The sequence below is a fragment of the Mytilus trossulus genome, chromosome 1 (genome assembly GCF_036588685.1).
Source record: "Mytilus trossulus isolate FHL-02 chromosome 1, PNRI_Mtr1.1.1.hap1, whole genome shotgun sequence".
In the NCBI taxonomy this organism is placed as follows: Eukaryota; Metazoa; Mollusca; class Bivalvia; order Mytilida; family Mytilidae; genus Mytilus; species Mytilus trossulus.
In genome coordinates, this window is record NC_086373.1 from 6,273,064 (window position 1) to 6,294,215 (window position 21,152).

Sequence of the window (21,152 nt, forward strand, 5' to 3'; positions counted from 1 at the left end):
TACAACATGCCAAGCTTTAAATTGTCTCTAGACTTTTTTAATTTTCTAAATTATCAAATGTCTGACAATCTTCACACCACAAAATAAAACACCAAAAAAAACCCACCCAACAAATCATCATGATATGACACAAGACACTGCCTTCAAGTATCTGTCATTAAACATGTGGACGAATAAGAGATTTGTTTTAATCTTCTTATTTTGAATGTTTTAATATCAATCAGTTGAATAATACGCCAACACCATTTGGTCTCTGGATGAGAGTCGTGTCATTGACAACCATACCACATCTTCTTTTATATCATACATGGTACGCAAAAGAAAATACAATAAAAGCCAGTACAGTAAAATCACTATACTCGTAAATAACGATATGATAAGTTATAAAGACCATCACGAATCTACAACAGTGTAATTACATCCTTTATGGAAGTACACCACTAATTCATGGTCCCATTGCTTTCTATGTTAAATTCCTCCGTTTCAAGCAGGCACACCTCTTTTATTTTAAGTTCAAATAAAGTGGCAATCGTTGCATTTCAAAGCAACACTTTATGGTGTCTTGTACTGAAAAAATCAACATACCTTGCATGGCATATAAGAAAGAACTGGTTCCCTGAACTTCAGATGTACCAAAACAGGTACTTCAGATCTGACAAACAGACCAAATGTACCCTCTTTTTAAAATTTGGTGCAGTTTTTTTAATATTCAAAACTAAAGGTCCGAAAGTGTTCTACAATGATTACCAGTCCTTCAGCTTTCATTTGATACAAAAAATACATAAATATTCTACATATTTTGAAAGTTACACTCATGTGTAGGAACTATTTTGTGTTAAATATGTACTACTTTCTGGTATGTGCTTTCTGGCCGGGCCTGAATTAGTGGTGTTACACCTTATAAATAGGTTAACAAAGCCAAAATACAAATATAATGAAAATTTGTAAGCTTTGTAATGTTATCTTTTTTAAAATAAGGACATGAAATACTTTGAGAGTTTTATTAAAGTCATCAAGGTTATATTAAAATCTGTTTATAGATATTTTTGATAAAATTTAGTAAACGGGTTGAATTTTTTTTTATTATTTGTTCTAGATTCAAACATAAAACAGGAAAGATCTCTGCAAATACATTGATATAATTTAAGACAAACGCTGACTTAAATTTAAGCCTCTCTCTATTTTATATTGTTCAGTGAGATACAAACATGTCTTTAGCAGAGCCTTCAATAAAGATTTGAACTGCATATTCATTTAACCTTTTATGCACTTTACGTGTAGTAATAAAAGAGTAATCATAATAAGATTAACGGTACCAATTTTCTTGCACCAGATGCGCATTTCGACAATACATGTCTCTTCAGTGATGCTCGTTGCCATATAGTTATCAAAAGTACCAGGATTATAATTTTATACACCAGACGCGCGTTTCGTCTTCATAAGACTCATTAGGGACGCTCAGATCAAAAAAGTAAAAAAAAACCCAAATAAATACAAAGTTGAAGAGCATTGAGGATCCAAAATTCCAAAAAAGTTGTGCCAAATACGGCTAAGGTAATCTACTCCTGGGGTAAGAAAATCCTTAGTTTTTCGAAAAATTCAAAGTTTTGTAAGCAGAAAATTTATAAAAATGACCATATATAATTGATATTCATGTCAACACCGAAGTGCTGACTACTGGGCTGGTGATACCCTCGGGGACGAAGCGTCCACCAGCAGTGGCATCGACCCAGTGGTGTAAATAGTTATCAAAAGTACCAGGATTATAATTTTATACGCCAGACGTGCGTTTCGTCTTCATAAGACTCATCAGTGACGCTCAGATCAAAATAGTTAAAAAGCCAAATAAATACAAAGTTATATCCAAAATTCCATAAGCCGCACTAAGTTGACAGTCCCTTTGGTATCTTTCGTCCCTCTCTTAAAACAATTGAAATTACAAAATATGTTTTAAAACATTTTTTTTTCTTCAAATATCTATATGTAGCTATAGTCCAACGTTCAGGCTGAAGATCTGTTTTCAATGATTGCTACTATAAAAAAAATCAAAACAAAATACTGTTGCTGACAACCAAGGCAACGTGTGGTTAATAGGTTGTTAATTTAATAGCTCGCCTAAAACCTCCAGCCAAATTGTTGACATGAGATAATACATGTTATTCGAAAATTAAAGTATCTTTGGAAAATGGATTATTATAGTTTTGATGTAATTTAATAGTATCCTAAAACAGACGTGATCATTGCTGATCTAACATTCCCACACAGAGATAACTTCTGGCGAAATTAGAAAAGTGGTTCATCTTTAACAAAAAAACAATTTTAACGTATATTTTCAAAAGAAAACATCGCGTGTTGTTCGGAACTATATCAAATATCAATTATTGCAGTATTAACTTTGTAAGCATGCCCGGAGACCCTTAACTGCAAAGCACTGTTGTTATTTCATCATCCAACCTTCTTGTTCGTCTGTGATATCGTTTAAAAAAATTACATCTTTTTTACTGCAAGAATTTTCATAGATAACATATATACATATAAGAACAGTTACTGCCTATCCTCTTTCAAAAGCACATCGTTTCAAATATCAAGTACATGTATGTGAATGTCAGCCACAATTCAGTCAGTGTTAATTATTATAAATACACCTATTTACTAAATAACAACATCTCTTAAACATCTTTTTCAAATTCATCTCTTCAACTTTTTTTTCTTAATTGTCTGACTTTATTCCCTTTTATAAATTAAATTTTATAAAACAAATTGACAATTAATTGATCTATACAAATAGGAAAATTGTAACTAAGATTGTGCTTATACCAGTTAAGTCAAATTTGCACACACCTGATAATTTTACTATTAAAACATTTATGTACAGGTAAAAATGACCTAGTTACATGTTTGCAACAAATGCTACGTTTGATGTTGCTAACGTACATGTTGTAGTGTTAACAATTGAAATACAAGGACTAATTACTACTATAAAAAAATGTAATTATTATGGGAAAAAAATTAAATTAATGAGAAATGTAATTGAAATCCCATTCCTTGCTTATTAGTTATGTTAGTTAAACCGGGATTTATTTTTAACCTTTTGGTTTAAATGTCCCTTTGATATCTTTTGCCCTTTTTCTACATTATTTCTTATCACTGCAAGCTTTAAAAGAAGAAACATGCAATATAATGCAAATATAGATAACCAGGCAACAAAAACTGAATCCAAAAACATCTCAAGCGCAGAGAATCTGTATCAATATCTACATTTTTAAAGTGTATATTGGGAAATTTGTTCTGATATGATTAAGTATAACCATGAAATGAATAAAATATCGAACTCTGAACACTTAACAGACGATTACAATAGAAAACATAAGAAAACATTAAAGATATCGGAAGTACCTAGTACTTGTCTGGAAAATTTGCATGTCACCGATATTTGAATTAGATAAATAACAAATTATGTGGTCACACGAAATGCCAACGATACCAATACGGTCTTCAAGGTTATCGAAGTATGTATAATCATTGTAATAATGTCTTTTTTTTAACACTCTAATTGATTCTTTATTGCACATATTGCTGTTTAACAATTAAACTTGGTGTACAGCATTTCATCAAGTTTCCCTGTTAGATTACAAGTGAATACCCAGGAATAATATTCAGTAAAATTATCTAATAAATTACATTGGTTTAATTCACACCACTACGGTCTTCAAGGTTATCGAATTATGTAGTAATCATTGTGATAATTTCATCATATTAGCACATGCTATATAACAGAAAAGTTTTGATACTAGGCATCAGTGTCTATACCATATATATTTCGTGGCAAGGTTTGGTTATATAGGATCAGTGTACACACACAGATAAACCAAATATTTAAAAGAAGGTTTTCCTTCAGGTATTACCTACAAAAACATAATCACATCTCTACTGGTACGATAAAGTTGCGTATAGAGCTCGTAAACTTAGATACAATTGCATTACACTTTTTGATCCTTTGAATAAACTTATTTTTAAAAATGATCAATAAAAAAGTTTTTTATCACGAAATTTATAAAAATGACCACATAATTGATATTCATGTCAACACCGAAGTGCTAACTTCTAGGCTGGAGATACCCTCGGGGAAGAAACGTCTATTAGCAGTGGCATCGACCCAGTGGTGTCAATAGTTATCAAAAGTACCAGGATTATAATTTAGTACGTAAACCGGATAGATAATAAAGTTGTTGATCTGCTGTATTGCTTCTGCGTGTACTGTAAAGTCGTTCATGAGAAGACTTATATGTTACACATTAATTAATAGATAAACATAAAAAGGGGTGTTGGGTGAATGTCAATGAGACAGCAGTTTCCAGATTATATATTCGTTATAAAAATATGTCACTGTTTTTTATGTCCTATGCTGTAGTTAATGAAAGATATTCGTGTTTAAATCTGCGATTTACATGTTTTAACGAATATTAAATTATTGATTTGTGTGTTTCTCTGTACTGAATGTTCTAGTGTTTGTTTGTGCTGTATTTCTGTGATGGAATGATATTTTTTTACCGATATGTTTTAACAAATGTTAGCGGGGATGTATGGCTAGCCCTAAAACCAGGTTCAGCCCTTCATTGGCGGTTGTTTTTGTTGCACTTTAGTGATTCTGTTGTTCAGTTGTTTCCCTCTAATTAGTGATGTGGTTTCCTCGGTTTTAGTTTGTAACCTAGATTTGTTTTCTGTTCAATCCATTTATGACAATTGAACTACTGTTGCTTTTGTAAATGTTCTGAATAAATCTAACACCTGACATTGTTCAAACCACAAAAACAATTAACCGAACAAATCATTAAGATATAACATAAGACATCCATCTACAAGGTTTCTGACTTAGGACATGCAGATAAATAAAGTAGAAATTAAACTATATTGTTTCATATCTCGATCTTGACCCTTTAAGGTAGCTCCCGACACTAAGGGAGATAACAACGTTTTACTGATGTAAACCTGGTTCCCGTTAAAAAAAATTAGGATATATCGCCTGTATATCTAGGTCACGGTAACAGTTCCAATGTCGTCTGTTGACAACGTGTGTAAACAACTTCTAAGTTACAGCCCATCGCTCAGAAGAAAGGAAGGTTTATCAGAAAGGATAAATGCATGCGTTCTTTTAAAATAAAGAATATGAATAGCTTCAACTTGAAAGTTCACACAGTCTTAAATGATTCTCAACTTATAAGATCATATGATATAAGTTTTTGGAAGTTGGAGAAATTCGGCGTCCGATCACAGACAGTGACTCTCCGTTTGACGAAACCTGGAAAGAAGGTCGAAGGATAGCTCCAGTTGATCACCTAGTGCAGAATAAGTTCGTTAAGATATAAAACTGTCCCCTGCGGATACTGTCTGTGAACGGAAATACGACCGTCAAGGCTTGGACCAGGAGCCGAGGCGGAGGCCGTGGAGCTTTTTGTCCATACCATATCGTTGTAGCTGCAGTGAATGTAACCTGCTTATCATACATGTGTAACAGTGTTGAAACGAGGAAAGAAATGGAACTGGTGAATTGTTATCAATTCAAAAGCTGTACATGGTAAGAGTTTAATTTTCTCTTTAAACGTTTTAATTTTACTGGGTGGAGAAGGTGTATGGTTTCATGTCTTGAATAAATGAACCTGCCCCACACCTCTCTTTTTCTTTCTTCAATTCCCCTCTATTATGGTCTGGGGTTTATGTGGTTTGAGGGTAAAAAGCTTTATTTTGAGGGGAAGTGCTGCTCAAATTTTTTATGAAGCTGGACTTGGTAATTTTTCTGGAATTTTGCCCCTGGAAGTTATTTATCATTTTTGAAATGAACAGAAAGACATCTATAGATACATAAGGGACTTTTTAGTTTTGCATCCAAAAGGGGAGGATTCTTTTGTAAATACTTATTTGGTAGCAATTATATAACCATAAATAAAATTAGAATTGAAAAAGTATGATTCATTCACAAAAATAATGTTTTACAAACTTAAAATATTAGTTTTCTTTATTTTATAATCAGAATTTTCATATTTAATAAGTCTTCTTTTGCAAGTGATCAGAGACCAAGTGGTCTGATACCTTACATATTTAGTCATTTAAAACACCTAGAATAATGTGTAGAATGCAGAATAATGCATGAAGGCAAAAAAGAAAATCAAGAAGGAGGGGGGGGCACCCACCCTCATTCCACATTATTAGAAATAAATATGAGTCTGTGATCTATAAGAAAATAGATAAACATGAATTCACAATCATATTATATAAATATAAATTGAAAAAATCAATTGTAATAAAATTATGAACTAAGTCTAAATAGTTTATAGTTTATCTAATTAACCAATACATGTGCCATGATGTGCAGAATGACATTTCATATCATATTTTTCAGGAATGATACATGCAGGAATTTGTGCCACACATTTCAACAATTTCCTTAATGGATTGAATGTACTTTATGTGAATTCATCAGCCATACTTAAAAAGAAAAAGGAGAATGAAACTGGAAAGAAAATATTTGCAGTTGCAAAAGAATGCTGTAAATAAATTCAAAAGAAGAAACAGTTTTAAACATGGTTAATTTAATGAATAATTGGAAGGTAATTAAATCTTTAGTCATATAATTTCAAAGTTGTTTTTTTATAATTTTCCTAAGTGGATATAAAGTATAATGAGGACCATAATTATATTCATATTTGCACTTAAGCAGTCATAAAAATGATTTAAAAGATCTTGGAAATAATTTTAAGTTTAGGGTAATTTTTTTTAAATCAATTTTGTGGTAAAGCATTGTTATATATATACTTAAAGACTTTTATGTATAAAACATGTCAGAATTTGTCTCAACAAAAAATATTGAACTAGAATTAGTAACATTTGTATTTATTAAATTAAATCTATATTAATGTATAATTTCAACAAATTTAATGAAACCTATTTGGTTTTGAAAGCCTTTATACATATTATTATTACAAATTTCATTGTTAACCGTCTGAGTTTCCAGTTAATTTTAAATGTAATATGTTTCAGCTATAGTATTTGAACACTGCATGCACTTTCATTTAGATATATTTGTAAATTTTGTTACTACTTTTTTTCATTAGGTTGAAGCTACTTTTGTTGCAGAATGGCAAATGTTTGGTACTGGTTGAAACTATGAAAGTGATACAGGTAAATTTAAAGAATTTAGGCTTAAACTTTATTAATAGAAAAGATATTCCCAAATGTCAAGGTGAAAGTGGACATTGTAGATTCTAAACAACCATGTGAAAGCAACAGTCTTCTATGGTGAGAGGATGCCAATACTTAGCAATGATCTTGTTATTATATGGAATAGGATTTTTTTTCTAAGTTTCGATGTGAGTGGATTTATAGTTTTTTTATTAAAAGAAATGGCTTTTTTTATCATTATTTTCATTATTTTGATATTGAACAACCAACATTGATAACAAGTAATTTAAAACTCTCACTTAATATAAATCTATATAATATAAATTTACTTATTTAAGTTTTTTTTATATTTGTTATCAATTGTAGGTCCCATGGTAATCATTTAACAGCAGGTTTTTAACAGCAGTTATGCAGAAAAATGAAGGATGACTGTCAATGGTAAATACATACATTTTAGGATGATTACATGTAGTTACCTTTGAGAAAAAACTTGAGGTTTCATTTGACACTTTTTAATCTAATAATGGTGTTTTGCAGGCATTTATAACATTTCTTTTTGGACAATATATTTAGTAGACTCAACTATAAAATGAAGGATCATGTAAACTTGTACACATATGTCACTGACCTACATTTTCCACTTCATTGACTTTGGTAACATTAAACATCCAATTTCATATACAACAAAGGTATATCTCAGCAACTAAAAGGTGCAACTCACCCAACAAAACTACATCTTCTTATTTATATGTAATGAATGGTACGCAAACAAAATACAATATTAAAAGCAGTACAGTAAAATCTCTGTACTCGAAAATAATGCTATACTAGGTTATACAGACTATCATAATCTACAACAGTATAATTACATCCTTTATAAGTAGGTTTACAAAACCAAAATACAAAATTAAATGAAAAATCAAAAGATTTGTAAGCTTTGTTCCTCTATCTTATTAAAAATGAAGACATAAAATACTTTGTAAGTTTGATTTAAGTCCTGAAGGTGAAATTAAAATCTTTTTATAGATATTTGTTATAACATGTAGTGCAAGGTTTAATCATTTCTGATTATCAAGTCTTAATATGAACAAATTGAAAAAGGAAAGATCCATGCAAATACTTTGATTAGGACAAAAGCTGAACTGATTTCTGGAATATGATATGAAGCTGTATTTATTCCCCCCTTAAATTTAAGCCTTTCCGTTTTTAATCTTGATCAGTGGAATTGCATGATGTCCGTGGTAGAGTGTACAATTAAGTTTTGTAGAGTACATTTACTTGTCAAAATGAAGATGTGGTATTATGACAAATGAGACAACTCTCCGAAATGACACATAAATTAACAGCTATAGTTCACAGTGCGGTCTTCAACAATGCCCAAAGCCCATACTGCATAGTCAGCTATAAAAGGCCCCGATATGACAATGTTGAACAATTCAAACGAGAAAACAAACGGCTTACTTTAGTTTTAAAAATGAACGAACTACAATTATGTAACAATCAATTATACATTATAAACTTATCGAAATATATAAGTGTAAACATTATCCACACTTAATGAGAGACAGTAGAAGCTGCGCAATGTACAAACGGAATGTACGAAAGCGGTTCTAAAAGTATACACTAATGAGCTGTGCCCTGTTGTGACAGCTAATCACGAAAAACACCAAATACAAAATCAATTGAAAAACAAAAAAAATAAGAAATATGCTTTAAATCATTTTGTTTAAAAATCTACATGCAGTACAAGTCTAACAGTCCGGTTTACGATCTTTTTTCAATGATTGCTAATGAAATCAAAAACAAAAACAAAAAACCACTATAATTGTTGTCAACAAAACCAGGTTGTTTAATTTAAAACCTTGCTTTTTTTTAAAGGTAAATCATGTTTATTAATAGTTATTCACATTTATTAGTACATGTTATAACTTGTATAATGCAAAAATACATTTTATAACCTGTACAAAATATTGCTGGAAAATGGTTTCAACTTGTACAAAATTGAAAAATAAGGAAATGTTTTTATTATCGCAATAAATGTTATTAACCTCAATAATATTTTCATCACTTTTTTATTATTCCTTTATGCTAGTGTGTTTTGTTCTTTTTTTTGATACAGTTAATGTCCAGGGGTCGGTATTTTGAAGCATTGCTAAGACCTGTCATAAGATATATATGTCTGAGGATAGCCAGGATAGATGTGTTTACAAATAAAATTGAGAATGGAAATGGGGTATGTGTCTAAAAACAACAACCCGCCGATGGAGCATACAATATCTAAAGGCCAAAAATAAATACTTTCAAAGTAGAGGATATATATTTAAAACAATCAAAATGACATTCGCCTCATGTAATGATCTCATAGTTTATAAAATAAAAATTGAGTTACAAATTTACATAAGTCATGCTGAAGGCCAAAAATGTTGAAGAGTAGATCCAAATATATTGACAATGAAGCGTGGTCCAATTAAACTATTTCAGCTTTCTCTTGCTTTTACAGAGTAAGCATATGAGAAATTGTTTTAGTCTTTGCATGCTATAAAAGGAGAGGGAGGAGTATTACCCAAAATTATAAGTCATTGTTCTTAAACTTTTTGGATGAATTTAGTTAGTAGTATATAATGTAATTGTCATTGGGGAATTGCAAGCTTTTAGTAAATAGTGTCGCACTTATTTAAGCCATGATGGAACGCATAAAACATACAATTACATAAAAACACATTTTGACAACATAAGTCATGAAACATATATTTCTGAAATTTTGTGATCATTGTCCTCTACAGAAACATTATTTTAGTTGTTCTTTATGCATTGGTGAATTTAAATATATTTTTCACTTCATTAAGATTAATCTTAAATTTTGTACAAGTTAAAACAATTTTTAAGCAATATTTTGTACAGGTTATAACATGTATGAGGTACTTTTGTACATGTTATAACTTGTATTTTTGCATTATACAAGTTATAACATGTACAACACTTTTGTACATGTTATAACCTGTACAAAATCGCAACTTGTAAACGACAGATACATCAAATACCGGTACCTTATCCCGGCTTCGTTAACCGTTAGTAGTATGAAATACATTTTGTTAGTACTTGATAGTTTAATTTCTGTGTAAAACATACATTTATAAATTTTAATATATCCAACTTATTGTTAGTCAATTACAAATAGAAAAAATACAATATAGGCATATATAACTGCACATCATTCACATTTTAAATTACGTAATTTTGTTCCGTATTTGACCTTTACTTTTACATCCTCATTATTGGATACAATCTACCTGACACATATTGCTCGTTTTTAAAACCTTGCTTTAAACCTCTAGCCAAAACATTGACATGACATAATAAATGTTATTCGAAAATGAAAGTCCCTTTAAAAAAACTGAATATTATAGTTTTGATGTAATTTCAAAGTGTGATTCCGGGTCAGACGCGTTCATTGCTTAAATAACATTCCCACACATAGATAACTTCTTTCGAAACCAGTAAAGTGGTTCAATCTATACCACAAAAACAATTTTTGCGTTAATTTTCTAAGGACAACATCGTATGACGGTATGTCCTCTATCAATAATTGAAAAATTGACTCCAAGGCATGCCCGGAGACCCTTAACTGTTAAGCACTGATGTAATTTCATAAAGCAATCTTCCTGTTCGTCTTTGATATCGTTTTAAGAAAATAACGTCTTTTATGTTGTAATAATCTTTATAGCTAAATTATTGTGGAATTACATATATATAGGAGAACCATTATTACCTATCCTCCTTCAAAAATATATCTCTCAAAAGTACAAGTACATTTTATTTTTAAATTTAAAAAACAATTCAGCCAGATGTGATCTTTATATAAAAAAAAATCACAGACAATAATACAATATCTTTGTATAAATAATTCAAAAATATATTAAAAAAATCGCCTTAACATGTTTTCAAATTGTGTGATGTTTTTTTAAAGTAACGTTCATAAAAATGAAGCGACGAACAATTGTTCTAAACACAATAAGGGAGATTGTTACACATGACCTGGTTTTACCTGTAAAGTTAAATTGGCACACCCGTGATTTTTTTACGACTAAAACAGTTGTATTGGTTGACCTATATATTTTGTTTGTTACAATTGTTGAGTTTAATGTTTAGTTGATACTCCTATGTCTTTCGAATCTGACGTTATAGCGTAGGATGGTGCAAGACAATGTTTGTCCCTCAATGTAAATATAACGGAGTTCGATGACACTGTCATACAAAGTGATAGGTTTAGCGATATAAAACCAGGTTTAATCCATCATTTTCTACATTTGAAAATGACTGTACCTAGACATGAATATGACAGTTGTTGTCCATTCGTTTTTATGTGTTTTGTTATGTGAGTTTTGCCATGTTTAGAGTCTTTCCGATTTAATTTTTTTCTGAGTTCAGTATTTTTGTGATTTTACTTTCTACACCGCAAAAAGAAAGAAGAAAACTGATGGACAATAACTCCTTATTAGTAGAATATGAGACTATAGGAATGCATCTCTCTTTCAGAAGTCTGCCACACTTTCCAGTTTACTCCAATGCCATTAGTCAAGGCCGTAAGTTGAAATTCATTTATTTACAGACATGCCCTTTGATGTGTAAAATATATTAATAAAATATGGTATGAGTGCCATTGAGACAATACTCCATTCAAGTCACAATTTGTAAAAGTAAAAATTATAGGTAGATCTTTAAAAGACAGTTCTACCTCATCTCGTTATTTTTAAAATTCACGTAGTGCGAATCATGTGAATTGAATTTGTGATTCAGATTAAAAAAAAACCCACAGTAAACGATTTATGGATACCATTTGCATATTGAGTATGTTAAACCATGATTGTAAAACTAGATAGATGGTTAAATAAACGGATTATCAATTTCACTGTCGGGGTTCGTGTTACCTGTTGATACAATTTGCACTGCATTATTTTGTTATTTAATGATTACTTATCTATAAATTTCGTCTCACTATGTTTGATAATTTATGAGTGTTTTGTATGAGGATAAATGACCACTTCGGTTCTTGTAATATGAACAAAAAAAAATATTTATTTTGTAACTTCCATAACCTTACTCCATCATATACCTCACTAAACAGTTTTTATTTATTTAGCTGCCTATGTTATTTCCTTTGGTACTGGTTTGTCCAAGGTTATGTTTGTCTTTGGGTATTGGTTAACAATCCCAATGTTTTATTAATTGTTAATGAGACTTTTAATTGAGAGAAACCATTTCAATGGATATTTCATTGTATGCCTTTCTATGTGGTGAATTTACACATTTGTTTCAAATTGGTAATGGTTTACCCCCGATAAAACTTTGAAACTTGCTAAATTTGTATTCACCTGTTTTTCGTCAGGAACCTGATGTTCAGTGGTTTTCGTTTGTTGAGTTGGTTTACAGGTGTTTTTCGTTTTTCGTTTTTTTAAATAGATTAGACCATTTATGTTCCTGTTTGAATGGTTTTGCCTTAGTCATTTTGTGGCTCTTTATAGCTTGCTGAAGTGAGCCGAGGTTTCGAGTTGACGCGTACTTTGACTTAGAATTGTTTACTTATATACATGCAAGTAGTATGGTATACAAAAATGAAATGAGATAGAAATTTGATTAGAAACCCAATAAATTACATAATGGTTATAAAGTGTCTGTTTATTTTTTATTTGTGAGTTTGAATATGATATATTTTTGCCTTTTTTCGGAATAAGTTCTTAAGTTCTTATCCCTGCAAATTTAAAGAGATAAACTATTCATTGTTACACAAATCTAACCGTCAACAGAAACCATAAACATCTCAAGCACAGACATTCTACATCAAGATTTACAATTTATTTAGGAAATGAGCGAAATCATTTATGTTACCTATTACTACCTAATAAAACCAAGAGAAATAAATATTGAAATCCAAAAACTTTATAGACGGATACAATAGAAACACCAGAAACCATTAAAGCCATCTGCAATGACTATTTGTCTGAAAAAAATTGCATGTCACTGATATTTGAATTTATTAGAAAACAATATAGTGAGAAGACAAATTATGTAGTCCCGTGAAATTCCAATGATGTCAAAACGGTCTTCTCTGTAATATGTATCATTATCGTAATAATGTTATCACATTAACACATGTCATACATGTAAAAAACATAAATATTGAAAAAATGACATATAATTGACAGGTTGTTAAAAAACGAAATGTTATAGCTTTGAATTCTGTCAAATAGATATCCCCAGTTTTTAATGCTGCAATATCGATATTTTCATATTCCATTATTAAACAAAACTGAAAAAAACTACCACAAAAAGCCCTGACATTACTATCTAAAATTTAAAAACAACCGTACCGAATTTATGGTTTGAAGAAAAATATCGTATAGAAATCTACAAATAAATTTATATGTATGAAATACCATTTTGAATGAGCATATTGCGTATATTGGACTTCATCAAAGTGAGGTGTTGAATGTCAAAAAAAACATTTATTTGGCCTTTCAGTGATATATTGAATTTTGGATTTTAGTTTAAACTGATCAAAAGTATCATCCCATTCATATATAATTTGAAATCACATTATTATTTTATTTAACTGAAAGCAATAACAATGTCTTTTATGAAATAGTTCAGGAACTGGTTTTAGACAGTCTAATGGCTAAGTGGTTGACATATATGATATCAAAAACAATTTATGTTTCACCTATTAATACTTTTAAAGGTTAAATAATTTCAAAATGGAAAGGACTTTCTAAAGCGTTTAGCCAACTATATTAACAACATTATTTAAATTGATGTAAATTTAGCGAAATGAATGTTCATCTAGACAGGCGAACAAACAGCAGTGACCTGGAAGTGAGAATACTTTAATGAAAATGGCCAGACTGAAATAAGAAACGTCATGAGCTGGCTTCATTCACCAATCACAGATACTTTTTGTTTACAGAATAAATGTGTAATAGACAGGAAAAATGCAGAGTATAAGAAAATTAGAGTAACGTGCAACAACACAAACAGATACCCAGTTGGGGTGTAAACTATTTTAATAGAAGAAAAGGGTCCAGGCAAACTTGAGTAATGTATTCAGTCATACGTTTTAATGTAGAGAGTTATAGACGATCTTTAGCGTTTTCTCTTTTTTTCCCAGTCTCATTTAGTACATGCATGCAAATTATTAGTTAATAAATTATGTGATTGTACAAATGTGCAGTCAAAGTTTAGTTGGTACAGTATGGATATTTACCTCATTACACGAATAATTAGATGTGGTATAATGCCAATGAGACAACGATCGACCTTGTTCAAATGAACCTGTTCAAATGAACAGGGTTAAAGCAATTATTTGTCGCCTACGCTCCTAAACTATTTCAAAGGTTTGCTATCTAACATTTTCTCTTGATCGTAAAAGAAGAAAAATGTATTCCAGTTATACATGGCAATCGTACAGACATATATGTGTATATAGTAGACTAATACAAATGAGAATGGAAATGGGGAATGTGTTAAAGAGACAACAATCCGACCATAGAAAAATCAACAGCAGAAGGTCACCAACAGGTCTTCAATGTAGCGAGGAATTCCCGCACCCGGAGGCGTCCTTCACCTGGTCCCTAAACAAATATATACTAGTTCAGTGATAATGAACGCCATACTAATTTCTAAATTGTACACAAGAAACTAAAATTAAAATAATACAAGACTAACAAAGGCCAGACTCCTGACTTAGGACAGGCGCAAAAAATGCGGCGGGGTTAAACATGTTTGTGAGATCTCAACCCTTCCCCTATACCTCTAGCCATTGTAGAAAAGTAAACGCATAACAATACGCACATTAAAATTCAGTTCAAGAGAAGTCCGAGTCTGATGTCAGAAAAAAACCAAAATGACAATAATGCATAAATAACAACAGACTACTAGCAGTTAACTGAAATCCCAGCTCCAGATTTCAATTAACCTGACTGAAAGATTATGATTTCATCATAAGAACGTCAGGCACAATCCTTCTCGTTAGGGGTTTAGAATCATACCATCATAACATATATGAGAAGAACATAACCCGTGTTAGACTAAACATTAATAAGAATTAACAAGGATCAATCATGTTCACCATTTACTTACACACAAATAAGAATGTGTAGTATGTTTGCAATAGAACAACTTTCAACCAGGGATCAAATGACGTAGACGTCATGTGGGGAAGGTAGACTGGTTTTAATGTAGACTTACGTTGGTGTTATACGGTTATTTGAGATCCTTGACTTTTGTTACTGTTAGGGTTGTATTTCTATATCACATACAATGTATTTCCCGATGCTATGGACATTCCGTTCATTTCATTTCAGTATTTCTATATCACATATAATTTATTTCCCGATGCTTTGTACGTTCTGTTTCATTTAATTTCATTTCAGTATTTCTATATCACATATAATTTTTTTCCCTGATGCTATAGACATTCTTTTTTATTTCATTGTATTATTTTGTCATATCAGTCGTTGTAAAACAAATACCAATATCATTGGAGCCAGAATTATTAAAGGTTTCTAAAGAAAGGCTATGTTAAACCCACTGGACATAAAAACTAGAACAATAAATTCAATTAAAGTGCAGACACCAATAGCTAAGTTTTTCTAATGGAAGAAATGGAAAAAAAGCTGGCTTCCAGACAATTGACTAGTCTCAAAGACATATATCCAAATTGATTCTTAAAAACAAAACGTTTACACAATATATATTTCGAAGTAATGGGGAGCTAAGGCTATTTGTTATTGGAATAAAACAAGGAAAGTGTCATACTGAATTAGTAAATGGGCGAATTACATTGTCTTTATAGATATGAAGTTAATAATTTAGAAATGGATTGTCCAACAAGATACATTTTTCTCTTGTATGATTGTCTTAGATTTCGGACTTTGACATTCAAAGAGAGAACAATTGATTACGTAGGACAGAAGTAGGACACAACTGTTACTTTCAAATGTCAGAATCTATAAAACATCAAGATAAAAGAAATGTAACAGTGTTCATTGCTTTTCCTGGACTCATTTTTTCTGTTTGATTATAGGTTTATGCTGAATTGAAACATATATATATATATAGATTTAAAAAAATCTTGCATCTTTTTGGGATTTCAATCCAGAAAAGTGGAAGGATATCATGTTTACTGGAAGTAGTGCGGCCTAGTAATAACACTAAACAGAAAGTAGAAAAAAATGTTTTGACTTCAGTGCTACATAACTTTCTTTTTCGTGTCATGACCCACTTTTTTTCCGATTAAATCACAATTTCACATTAGTACATACATGATATGAACATGAATTTATTTTTCTATGAAGCATTTTTTATTTTTTTATTTTCAAAGATTAGCTGTTTAGCATGTAAGCCTATGGTCAAATACAAGACTGCAACCTGCATAGGGTAAACTTTTCATATGTTCACTTCAAGGATTTAAATGACAGTACTTAACCATTTAAGTTCAAACATAACAAACACATCATCATCTCAAAATGATAAATTGAACATAGTGATTTTCATTCATATAAAATCCATTTCGTTTTGCAACTTTGTCATAACAAATTTAACGTATGACTGTTTCATTTGATAAACTCATCATTTCATTTGTCTCTATAAGGTTTTCTTACATTTCAATTCTATACATTTGTAATTTACAAGTAAGTCATTTGTGTAGATGTCGAACAACAGTAAGCATAACATAGCATTATCTGTTTCAGATAAACACACAAAACATATGCATGCTTTGTTTTTAGTAAACTAACTTTAACATGGTATAAATAGATACGTTGAATTTCTAAAAAGAAGATGTGGTATGATTGCCATTGAGACAAATGTCCACAAGAGACCAAAATGACACAGACATAAGGTTACCGTGCATCCTTCAATAATGAACAAAACCCATACCCATAGTCAGTTATAAAAGGCCCCGATATGACATGTAACACAACTCAAACGAGAAAAATATCTACCTTATTGTTATATAGAAAAAAATATGAACGCAAAACAAATTTGTAAAAAATAAATAAAATCACAAAAAAACTGAATTTAGAGGAAAATCTAATCGGAAAGTCCATAAACATTAAACGGTTTGTCTGTAAATATTAATCAGTTTTACCACTCTTAATCGCATACTTTCTGACAACAATATCAAAGTCCTTAGCAAATAAACAGGAAGTTCACAAACGGATTATAATTTGTGTTCGACCACGATTATTAATTAAGTGGATGAAATATTATATTGTAATGCAGTAATCTCTTATTAGGATGGCAAAACATACATTCTCTCTGAACTCGAAAGGACATGGTTGGTATATGCATAACTTTATTCTACTAACTACACAGACTATTATAGTAATTACCCGTCTGATTAGATCCATCATAGTCTTGTCTGAAACACAGCCATTGCAATAAGGAGAGTAAGATTTAATTACGTTTCTAGGAACCCAATGTACTGACCGTGCTAGAATTTTCTGAGAATTAATGCTTTAATCAAGATCTAATTTTAGACTATCGTTCCCTTGTGTGAAATTAGCGTATATTGATAAAAAAATCCTGAGAATTAATAATTTTTTCGATCATTCTTATTCTGTTATTAATACATTATAGTTTAATCTCATCTAAATTAAATATATCATATATAAAGTCGTTATTTTATTCGAAAATTTGATTAAATTGATAATAATAAGTGTTCTGGTATTTTAATTGATATAACGTTGATCCAAACGATTGTTTACCATTGTTAATTAAAACGAAAAAACGCCATTTTTATGGTGTAGTCTGTGTTGTTTATTCTTTAATTTTCTATGTTGTTTCATGTGTACTATTGTTTGTCTGTTTGTCCTTTTCATTTTTAGGCATGCTTTTGTCAGTTTATTTTCGATTTATGAGTTTGACTGTCCCACTGGAATACTTTGTTTGTCACTCGTTTGTGGTTTCCTCATGTCATCGTGTGCTGTCGCAGATTCCCGGGGATGTCTGTTGATATTTTAAGGTTTACATGTTGTAATGTTCTACTATATTATTAATCTATGTATTTCTCTGGGGTGAATTTTCATTCGTTTGATTTGTTCTATATTCCTGTCAAGTAGTGTTGTCAATTTAGCATTATCTTTAACATAACAATATAAGCGGAAAGTTTGGCAAGTCATAAAACCAAGTTCAACCCTCAATGATTTTTTAAAAATGTTTTGTTCTAAGTGAAGAATATGCCAGTTGTTATCAAAAAGACCTTTTCTATTTTTGTTGACGTTTGTTGACGATGCAGTTCAGTGTTTTTGATTTCCTATTTTAGTTGATGTGTTTCCCTCGGTTTAAGTTTGTAACCCGTATCAATTCTCGTTTAATCGATTTATGAATAAAGGCAACAATAGTATACCGCTGTTCAAAACTCATAAATCCATGGACAAAAAACAAAATCGGGGTAACAAACTAAAACCGAGGGAAACGCATTAAATATAAGAGAACAACGACACAACACTGAAATGTAACACACAATGAAACGGACCAAGCATCAGACAAAATCCCAAGAGATTTACAAACATAATATCAAAACCAAATACATGAATTTGGGATAGACAAGTACAGTAACACGTCTTACCGCAATGTGAATTTACACTCAAAAGTAAGAGAAAACATACAACGCAACGTTAAAATGTAACACACACAGAAACGAACAATAATATAACAATGGCCATATTCCTGACTTCTGTGAAGTTGAAATAAAGTTGGTTCACCGTTATGGAATAACCGTTTCACAGATGATATCGGATATGTTCCTTATGTCGTAGCTCCTATCAACTTATCTTTTCAACACGAATGTGATCTACTTATTTAGACTATTTACCGGGTTTTGTAATAAAATAAGCAACACGAGGGTTGCCACATGTGGATCAGGGTCTGCTTACCCTTTCGGCGCACCTAATATTATCCCAAGTTTTTGGTGGGGTTCGTTATGCTTAGTCGTTAGCTTTCTATGTCGTATGGCGTATGTTGTGTACTACTAGTTGTCTGTTTGTCTGTTTGTCTCTTTTTTATCTATGGTTTTCTATAAATCGATTGTCCCTTCGGTATCTTTCACAGCTCTTTTAGGATCTGTATTAAATCGTCTCATCAAAACAATCAGGTAATGAAATTCAATATTAGTTTCGGCTTCAAACTATTTGTTTTAACTTTCTCTGTATATCAGCGTTTCTTAGTAGTTTTCATAATGCAATTTAAAATACAGGATTCCCAGATGGAGTCAATCATAAGTATCCATTTGAGGTTATTGGGAACTCATTGAGCGACTTCTTGAAGAGATGTTAGACGAGCTTAGCAATTCAGTCATATTTTTGTAGGCTGTACTTTAAAAATTTGCAATTGATTTATGGCTTTTTATTGTTCTATTGATATTTTACTAGTTCTTTGCCGGCTGCGTGACCTTTTCATTAATAAGTGTTTGTTTTTCTCCCCTCATATTTCTGTGCGTTTTTTCGATGTTGTATTTGTATTGAAGAATTGCACAGTAATCTCCTAGTAAGCACACATCTTCACTTTAAGTGTACTAATTGTCACAATGCTTGTATATTCTATAAGCATGATAAGTAAATAGATCATCCTGTACAATAGTTTAGCATGATCTTGAATTTACGAAAAACTAAGAATTTTCTTATTCCAGGCATAGATTACCTTAGCCGTATTTGGCATAAAATTTTGGAATTTTGGATCCTCAATGCTCTTCAACTTTGTACTTGTTTGGCTTTATGAATATTTTGATATGACCGTCACTGACGAGACTTTTGTAGACTTTTATCACGTCTGACGTACTAAATTATAATCCTGGTACCTTTGATAACCTGCCTTGTTGAAATACCCAATCTTCATTCTTTTATAGTTCATGCGATTCCCACAGTTTCTTTTTTCTGAATTTTCTATTCCTATTCGATTACCAAAATATGAACATCGGTAAACTAATGTTGCCTTTATTTTAGTTATTCAATTCATCATGTTTAACAACAAATGACAACTCTTGAGTTCGAGGTAGAGTGTGCTTCTGTATGTTGGACAGTAGCATTGAAATCGTCTAATCAAGATATTGTTATCTTTAGATTAAGCTTTGTTCGATTTCTTCTTTAGTTTCTAAATAAAATTTGTATTTCCTGTAATTAATTTACTTTCCTATGTTTTTAACCAATTTTTCATTCATTGTGCTAGTGTCTGAATAACAAGTTGTTTCGTGTATAGACTTCTGATATAAATTCTTTCAAAGATAATGCTTCCTTTAAATGTTAATTTCTGAACGTTTCTTTTTAAATGTAACTGAGTACAGCCAACATACGTTCGTTGAATAACAATTATCTTTCTGGAAAATTCTATCACGCATACACTTGTATGTTTTAAATTGTGCTTCTGTGATAATTTGTGCCTTGCCTTGAGGACTTTTCGCCATAATATTTATAAAAAAAATGGTAGGTATTTGTGGTTGTTGTGAAAGTACAATTTACACGACGTAACGTTATATTTATTCCCGTACTTTCACTTTCCCATTGTTGACGTCAACTTCCGCCCAGCAATTGTTTATATGGTTTTGAAGAGTGAAGTTACGTTAAGGTGAGAGGTACGTAAATGAACGCCTCTAGCGGAAAACGGGAAAAATCGACGTTTGTTGCTATGGGAGTTATCTCCCGTACACCAGAAAAAATATTTTCAAAATGTCGGAATATATTTCACTTCGTAGGAATAATGGTCAATTTGGTGCAAGCGTATTGAATGCATCTCATCAAAATGTAGCAAAAAATGAAGAATGTAAATTCAAATATCTTGTAAATTACAGTTAAATAGCGCTTCCCTCCAATTAAAAGTAAAGAAACTTGGCATATCGTGATGGCCGGAGAGTGATTGAGTTGGGTTTACTGGTTCCGTACTCGTTGGCCAACTTCAAGTTCTACAAAACAGTTTAAAGTACAAAG

At 31.1% G+C, this 21,152-nt stretch overlaps 1 long non-coding RNA gene across 1 annotated transcript; it reads left to right on the top strand.

Annotated features, from left to right (window-relative positions):
- The first annotated feature begins 5,004 nt into the window (after positions 1–5,004).
- Positions 5,005–7,880, top strand: LOC134706473 (uncharacterized). The gene is made up of 4 exons (XR_010105625.1): positions 5,005–5,575; positions 6,398–6,605; positions 7,110–7,176; positions 7,543–7,880. It is a non-coding gene; the product is annotated as an uncharacterized LOC134706473 (long non-coding RNA).
- Positions 7,881–21,152: the final 13,272 nt, after the last annotated feature.